Below are 7,959 nucleotides of genomic sequence, written 5' to 3' on the forward strand. Positions count from 1 at the left end.
TAGATTTTCAGATATGGCCCTATTGCCAGAGATGATGGGACGGCCCGTGAGTTTAATGGAGTTTTTATGAATCTTGGGTAGACTATAGAAGGTGGCTACCTTGGGATGTGGAGTCCTAATGAATTCATGGATGTTCTTGGTGATTGCGCCAGTGTAAAATGCGCGATCAACCATATTGTAAAAACTAGAGTTGTATTGATTGATGCTGAGGGCCGAGATTGGTTTATACCACTCCTTGTTCTCTAAGATGTTCAGACACATCGAAGTATAGTCGTCATTGTTCATGACGACCGCATTGCCCCCTTTGTCAGAAGGTTTTATTACGATTTTGGGATTTTTTGTAAGGGGATGAGGGCTAGATTTTCACCGTATGAGAGATTTGAGGGCTTGAATTTAGTTTGTGGTAATTTGCATATATCTCGAATGGTCTGATTTAGGAATACTGATACGTTAGGATTAATACTAGAAGAAGGGAATGTAGTGGAGGCTTTTTTAAACATCAGTAGACGGTTTGGAGTCGATTTGTCAACCTCCTGCAGTAAGGTATCCAAATCAATTTGATCGATTAAAGCGGGGGTCCACCTATCTATCGTTTTTTTTTTTTTTGAGTTCATTCACAAACTTTTCTTCTCAGCATTACATACTCACATATTGTGTGTAATATGTCCGCCTGTGTCAGATTTCGTCGGAAAGAATAACTTCTATTATTCACTGCAGGCAGTTTCCATCTTCATTGTGGGCATTTGAAGCCCACGAGCATTTATTTCCTGGATGCGGTGAATGCTGTGCTCCCAGCATTCACCGCTCGTTCCCGCACATGCTCAGTGGCATCCTGGGAAGCCTGAGACTAGCTCCCAAGAGACTGTGCGGAGTCTGGGAGAGGCTAGAAACACGCCTACTCCCACGGGAGGAGAACCAGGAAGTGCAAAGAAGAATAGAAAAATAAAAGGTAATTACGGCGATTTAAATTTTTTTAAACGGCATGTCAGCATCTAGGCAAGGAAGAGAATACATACAGATATTGTTCAAAATTTGGGTGGAACCCCGCTTTAAGTCTACCGTGTTATTCTCTTGGTAGAGAAGGGTTAGATCACGTAGGGCCTTACATTCCTTCATACTGTAAGGAGGCCCCTCCACAGTGTCAGCATCAGAGTCATCCTTGGCATGCAAGTACTTTAATAGTAACTTGCGTGCAAAAAGTTGTAAGTCCGTGTTAGTTTCAAAAACATCAAAGTTCTGTTCAGGACAGAAGGTTAGTCCACGGGATAGGAGTTGTATTTCAGCTGGTAACAACTTCATAGAGAATAGGTTAATCACACTTAAGTGGTTTGTTGAATCCGAACTACAAAAGGGTCCAGGCCCTTGCCTATTCTGTTGGTTTGCAGGGACCCGGGTCCCCAAGCCGGGTTTAAAGCTTTTTGTGGAGCTGCTTTTGTTGCACTTAGAGATGGATTAAGATGTTTCTTGGTCTCCTGTGATGAAGAGATACTGATGTTGGTTTCAGAAGTAGATGTCTGACCCATATCAGCGAGAGAATTCTTAATTGCTGCATGGTCAGATTGGACATCATGGAAAACTGATTGTATAGTGAGGGAATCGGTATCAATTGTCCGTTTCTTAGGATCGTGTTCAGGTGAATTCCTATGACTACGATCTCTTTTTTGTTGTTTATTACGTCCTTGGCCGCGTTGGGAAGAATTTTTCCGTTCAGGATCGAGAGCTGAAGGGATCTTGGACTTTGAGGTTTGAGTGTTTTTTTGAGGGTTCCCGACGCGGATAATTGTTCGATGGAGGCACATAATTATTCCATCTTTAGGCTCGTCCCTCCGAAAAGGCGTGTTTGTCTCTCCAAAATTGAATCTCCTTATTATGTAGGATATTTTTATTAAAGGCTGATAAATTCTCATTCTGGAGGGTCTGAGATTCAGAAAATAGGGGGTGTTGGGCATATGGAATCAATGTTTGTTCTAGATTATTGATGACAGTAAATAGGAGGGCAATCTGCTTGTTGTACTCCCTGGACAGGATAGACATCATCTCCCGGAGGCAAAACTTGAGATTGGCCTCCCATTCAGCTTTACATTCATCACTTATTAGGTCAACGTTGGGAAAAATTTGGATACGTAGTCCAAAAGGATTAATCTGCTCCTCAATATATCTGCCAAACATTTTGACATGCCAAAAGAGGGCAGACTTTCTCTCAAGTACCTTAGTTTTTTAAATAGTGATGAAATAGAGCTTTTTGGTCTCCTTGTTCAAAAGAATTCTCATATTGGGGCATCAGGTTAGCCCAGTCAGCACCTATAAATTTGCTCATCCTGAATAGAAGATCACAGCCTCGCTACAATAAGAGTAAATACAACAAACAAGAAAGGGAGAAAAATGCTAGGGTCATATACAAAACCTAGGAATCAGTTCACAGTTCATGTCTTGACTCTAGTGTCAAAAAACAGCGGGGGAAGGGTGTTTAACCACTCAGTAATCACAATGACAAAAAAGGGGACACTCACAGGAGTCCAGACAAATGGGCTGCGCACCCCACAAGATGCATAAAAAACACAAAAGAACCCCCTAACGGGGCTTTAATGCAGCCAATAATATCAAAGTGGATGGGTAATCAAAAATAGCTTTATTGATACAAAAATTGTATAAACGGATAAGTTCTGACATTAAGAGTCAGGGCATGAACTGAAGTACAACATAGGATAAAAAACAATAGACAGTGCCCATAATCGGGAACAATGTACAATACAGTATATCTAAGACAAGATAAAAATACTGGACAACAAGATCAAAACTGCTAAATCCTGACGCGCTTCGACCCTTACTGGGTCTTCTTCAGAGGATGGTTATCGGCTGTAAGGATATAAACATATATAAAAACGTGACACAAAACAACAACAACAGTGGATCTGTGTATATATAAACAGCTTCATGAATTGCATAGTTACCAGTCACAAAGTTCCCGATGTTTCTGAATGGTCATGATGAAAAAAGTATGGCCCCTCCTGTGTTCTTAGCCTCTCCAGTGACAGGCCAGCACCCCGGAGAGCTGGTATCAGGCCGACATGCCTTACAAGAGATCACACATAAGCTACCCCCCGAGTGGGGACTGGAGGGTGAAGGGCACGCACCGTACCCACCGTGGAACAACGATAGTGCTAAAATCAGATTGGGGGCAGGAAAGGGAGTCATTAGTTCCCCAACTAGTACAGAAAATAACAGTTTGCACCAACTTCAAACAGTTTAGCTGATGTGAATTATAAATAGATCCATAGGTATGCAGTGAACAGGGTGACAAGGAGGGAATGGGAGAAAGAAGGGGGGAAGGAGGGGAGGGAAAAAAGGTTGGAGAAAAGGGGGGGAGAGAGGGGGAAAAAAGGGGGGGCAAAAAGGGGAGGGGGAGAGAGGGGAGAGGGAAGGGAGGAAACAAGACGGAAGGGGGGAGGGAAAGGGAATGAAGGGGGAGGACAAAAGGGGGAGGGGTGAGGATGGAGAGTGATGGAAAAGAAACAAATGAAAAAAAGGGGGGAAGGCACAGTGAAAATAGAGTGTGATGGAGAGAAGGTAGCATGGAGAAAGGAAAGAAAAAAAGAGTGGTACATGTGCAGGGGCTGGGGTGGACGGGTACCCTGCTTCCAAATGGATCATACCGCAACAAAGGTATGGGAGATAGTGGTAATCGCAGTACGCCAGTGAAAGTGAAGGAGCCAAAGTGCAGGGTAGAAAGGACCAGCCATGGGCTGGAAATAGAGAAGGACAAGCTAGGGAGGGTGATGGGAGATGGTGAGGTGAAGAGGAGTTGACTGAAGGAAGAGGAGACAATGAGTGTGGGTCCTTCACCCACACACCCACACTCATTTTCTCCTCTTTCTTCAGTCAACTCCTCTTCACCTCACCATCTCCCATCACCCTCACCTTCCCTAGCTTGTCCTTCTCTATTTCCAGCTCATGGCTGGTCCTTTCTACCCTGCACTTTGGCTCCTTCACTTTCACTGGCGTACTGCGATTACCACTATCTCCCATACCTTTTTTGCGGTATGATCCATTTGGAAGCAGGGTATCTGTCCACCCCAGCCCTTGCACATGTACCACTCTTTTTTTCTTTCCTTTCTCCACGCTACCTTCTCTCCATCACACTCTATTTTCACTGTGCCTTCCCCCCTTTTTTTCGTTTGTTTCTTTTCCATCACTCTCCATCCTCACCCCTCCCCCTTTTGTCCTCCCCCTTCATTCCCTTTCCCTCGCCCCTCCCCCTTCCGTCTTGTTTCCTCCCTTCCCTCTTCCCTTTCCCCTCTCTCCCCCTCCCCTTTCCCCCCCTTTTTTTTCCCCTTCTTTCCCCCCCTTTTCTCCAACCTTTTTTCCCATCCCCCCTCCCTTCTTTCTCCCATTCCCTCCTTGTCATCCTGTTCCCTGCATACCTATGGATCTATTTATAATTCACATCAGCTAAACTGTTTGAAGTTGGTGCAAACTGTTATTTTCTGTACTAGTTGGGGAACGAATTACTCCCTTTCCTGCCCTCAATCCGATTTTAGCACTATCGTTGTTCCACGGTGGGTATGGTGCGTGCCCTTCACCCTCCAGTCCCCACTCGGGGGGTAGCTTATGCGTGATCTTTTGTAAGGCATGTCGGCCTGATACCCGCTCTCCGGGGTGCTGGCCTGTCACTGGGGAGGCTAACACAGGAGGGGCCATACTTTTTTCACCATGACCGTTCAGAACCATCGGGAACTTTGTGACTGGTAACTATGCAATTCATGAAGCTGTTTATATATACACAGATCCACTGTTGTTGTTTTGTATCATGTTTTGATATATGTTTATATCCTTACAGCCGATAACCATCCTCTGAAGAAGACCCAGTAAGGCTCGAAACGCGTCAGGATTTTAGCATTTTTGATCTTGTTGTCCAGTATTTTTGATCTTGTTGTCTTAGATATACTGTATTGTACATAGTTCCCGATTATGGGCACTGTCTGTTGGTTTTTATCCTATGTTGTACTTCAGTTCATGCCCCGACTTTTAATGTCAGAACTTATCCGTTTATACAATTTTTGTATCAATAAAGCTATTTTTGATTACCCATCCACTTTGATATTATTGGCTGCATTAAAGCCCTGTTAGGGGGTTCTTTTGTGTTTTTTATGCATCTTGTGGGGTGTGCAGCCCATTTGTCTGGACTCCTGTGAGTGTCCCCTTTTTGACAACTACCACCCTAACGCTTTATTAAATTTGGATTATAAAATCTTTACCAAAATATTAGCCAATAGATTATCCCCCCTATTACCAGCCTTGATTCATAGGGATCAGGTGGGATTTGTCCCCACAGGACATGCTGGAGACAACACAAGAAGAACCATAGATCTGATAGACTTAATAACCAAAACCAAACGTCCCACCATAGTTTTGAGCTTAGATGCTCAAAAAGCATTTGATCGTTTAAGTTGGCCTTTCATGTTTGTAATCTTGGCCAAATTTGGATTTTCAGGTCCCTTTATACAGGCTCTACGAACCTTATACTCTCACCCCACATCTCAAGTCCAGATGGCCTCCTATTTGTCACAACGATTTACCCTTAGTAATGGCATTAGACAAGGGTGTCCTCTATCACCCTTATTATTCATACTGAGTCTTGAACCTTTAGCAGCAGCCATCAGATCCCATTCTGATATCAGGGGAGTCCCATTGCGGCAACAGGACTACAAACTCTCCCTATTCGCAGACGACATCTTTCTAACCATCACCCATCCCGACACCTCCCTACCTTTTCTACATGATATTCTATCCACTTTTGGAACTTTATCAGGCTTTCAAATTACCCAGACCAAAAGAGAAGCCCTCCCTATCAATATACCCTCAGACATGCTTAGCTCTTTACAAGGCAGATTTAAATATAGATATCACTCCCTTTATCAAGCCAACTTCCCTCCTTTGCTTGCAGAAGTCTCTAGACTCCTGCAACTCTGGACCTCCATCCCACTCTCTCTCCTTCGCAGAATCAACATGCTCAAAATGTCGGTATTACCCAAATTATTGTACTTATTTGAAACATTACCAATCTCAGTCCCACTGTTGCAGCTGAAAAACCTCCAGAGAAAGTGCCTTAATTTTATTTGGAACAATGTATCTCATAGAATTGCTCAATCGGTAGTCTTCTCCCCTAGAACTAAAGGTGGGTTGGCTGCCCCTGATCTCATTAAGTACTACTATGCTTCCCATCTCAGGGTGCTGACCACCTGGACCTCTAGGAAAGCCCCAAGTAGATGGGCTGAAATTGAGATGGGGATTACTGCTCCACTTCACCCTTGCTACATGTTATGGCCATCCTCAAGCAAATTCATGCCCCAATTGAGGTCTCTTTGTTTGTCTCTGATGCTTTTTACCCTATCCATTTGGAAGAGATGTTCAGATAAATTTTCTCTTTCCTCACCATGTTCCCCTCTCCAGAATGTTCTTTTTAATCCAGACATTCCAGATGGATTATCTTATTTGCGAACGCTCTCATGGACTCAGGCAGGTATATTTCAGCTGCGACACCTGGTTCATCCGATTACGCGTAAATTCCTATCATTTTCAGACCTCCAAAAAAAAATATGATCTCCCAGCCTCTATTGAATACTTCTATTTACAAATTAAACATTTTTTCCAAACCAACTCCCCTTCACTATCCTTAGAAAAACCTACAGACTTTGAAATACTATGTGCAAATGGCCCATATGAAACAAAACTAATTTTGTCTATATATAAAATGCTCCATGCAGTACCCCTCCTAACTGACTCTACACATAATTACATGGCAAAATGGTCTAGAAAGTTAAATCGACCAATCTCATTGTTGGATTGGGGGAAAATTTGGGACTCATCTTCCAAAGTTTCAAGATGTGTAGCACAAAAAGAAACCGCTATTAAGATACTATTTTTTTGGTACAGAACTCCTGAGTTGTTGCATGCCCAAAACTCTTCGCTTTCTAACATGTGCTGGAGATGTGGTCAGTCCGTAGGCACCCATCTTCACATCTTCTGGGATTGCCATATCTTATGCACATTTTGGACTGAGATTCATAAATTACTGCAAACACTCTTCTCTACAACTATTCCATTGAACCCCATACACTTCCTTCTGGGTCTCCCTTTTCCGGGCATCCCTAAATCACTACAGAAATTTGGGTCTTTCATACTTTTAGCAGCGAAAAGAGCCATTCCTAGACTTTGGCTGTCTACCTCCTCCCCCACTTTACACCATGTTCTTTCCATAGTCTCAGATGTGCGCAGAATAGAGCATTTGACTGCAAAAATTGAAGGTAACCTTCCCCTATTTGATAAAATTTGGAAAAATTGGGATGACTCAATATATTCTCTTGACCCTCATAGCTCCATGTCTTTTTGAATTCCATTAGCATGCCCCTTTGATCATCCTTACGTTTGATTTTGTAGTTGAGACATTGTGTTTCTTTATTTTTTCTTTTTTATCTAAACATGGATACTGTATGGACATTTTTTTTGTTTTGTTTAAATGATTCAATGCTGGAAGCCGCTGACACTCGCCTATATGAGTATCCCTACCAAGCTCTATTAATTTGTTTTGTATCTTATTTTTGAATGTTTCAATGTTAAAATGTCATAATCTTTGTATCTTATGATATGCTGTTTTACAATTGTTAAAAATAAACAATTTTAAAAAATAAATAAATAAAAACCGCAGAGGTGATCAAATACCACCAAAAGAAAGATCTATTTGTGGGGAAAAAAGGACATTGGTTTTATTTGGGTAAACGTCACTAGAGTGCAATTGTCAGTTAAATTAGCGCAGTGCCGTATCTCAAAAAGGGCATGGTCATGAAAGGGGTAAAACCTTCCGGAGCTGAAAAGGTTTATTGATACAGATGAGTTTATTTAGAAATTACAGAAGCATCACAAACTTGGAATGCAATTATCTCTTACAATTTTGAGAAGGTG

This window comes from Aquarana catesbeiana, linkage group LG01, assembly GCF_042186555.1.
Source record: "Aquarana catesbeiana isolate 2022-GZ linkage group LG01, ASM4218655v1, whole genome shotgun sequence".
Classification (NCBI taxonomy): domain Eukaryota; kingdom Metazoa; phylum Chordata; class Amphibia; order Anura; family Ranidae; genus Aquarana; species Aquarana catesbeiana.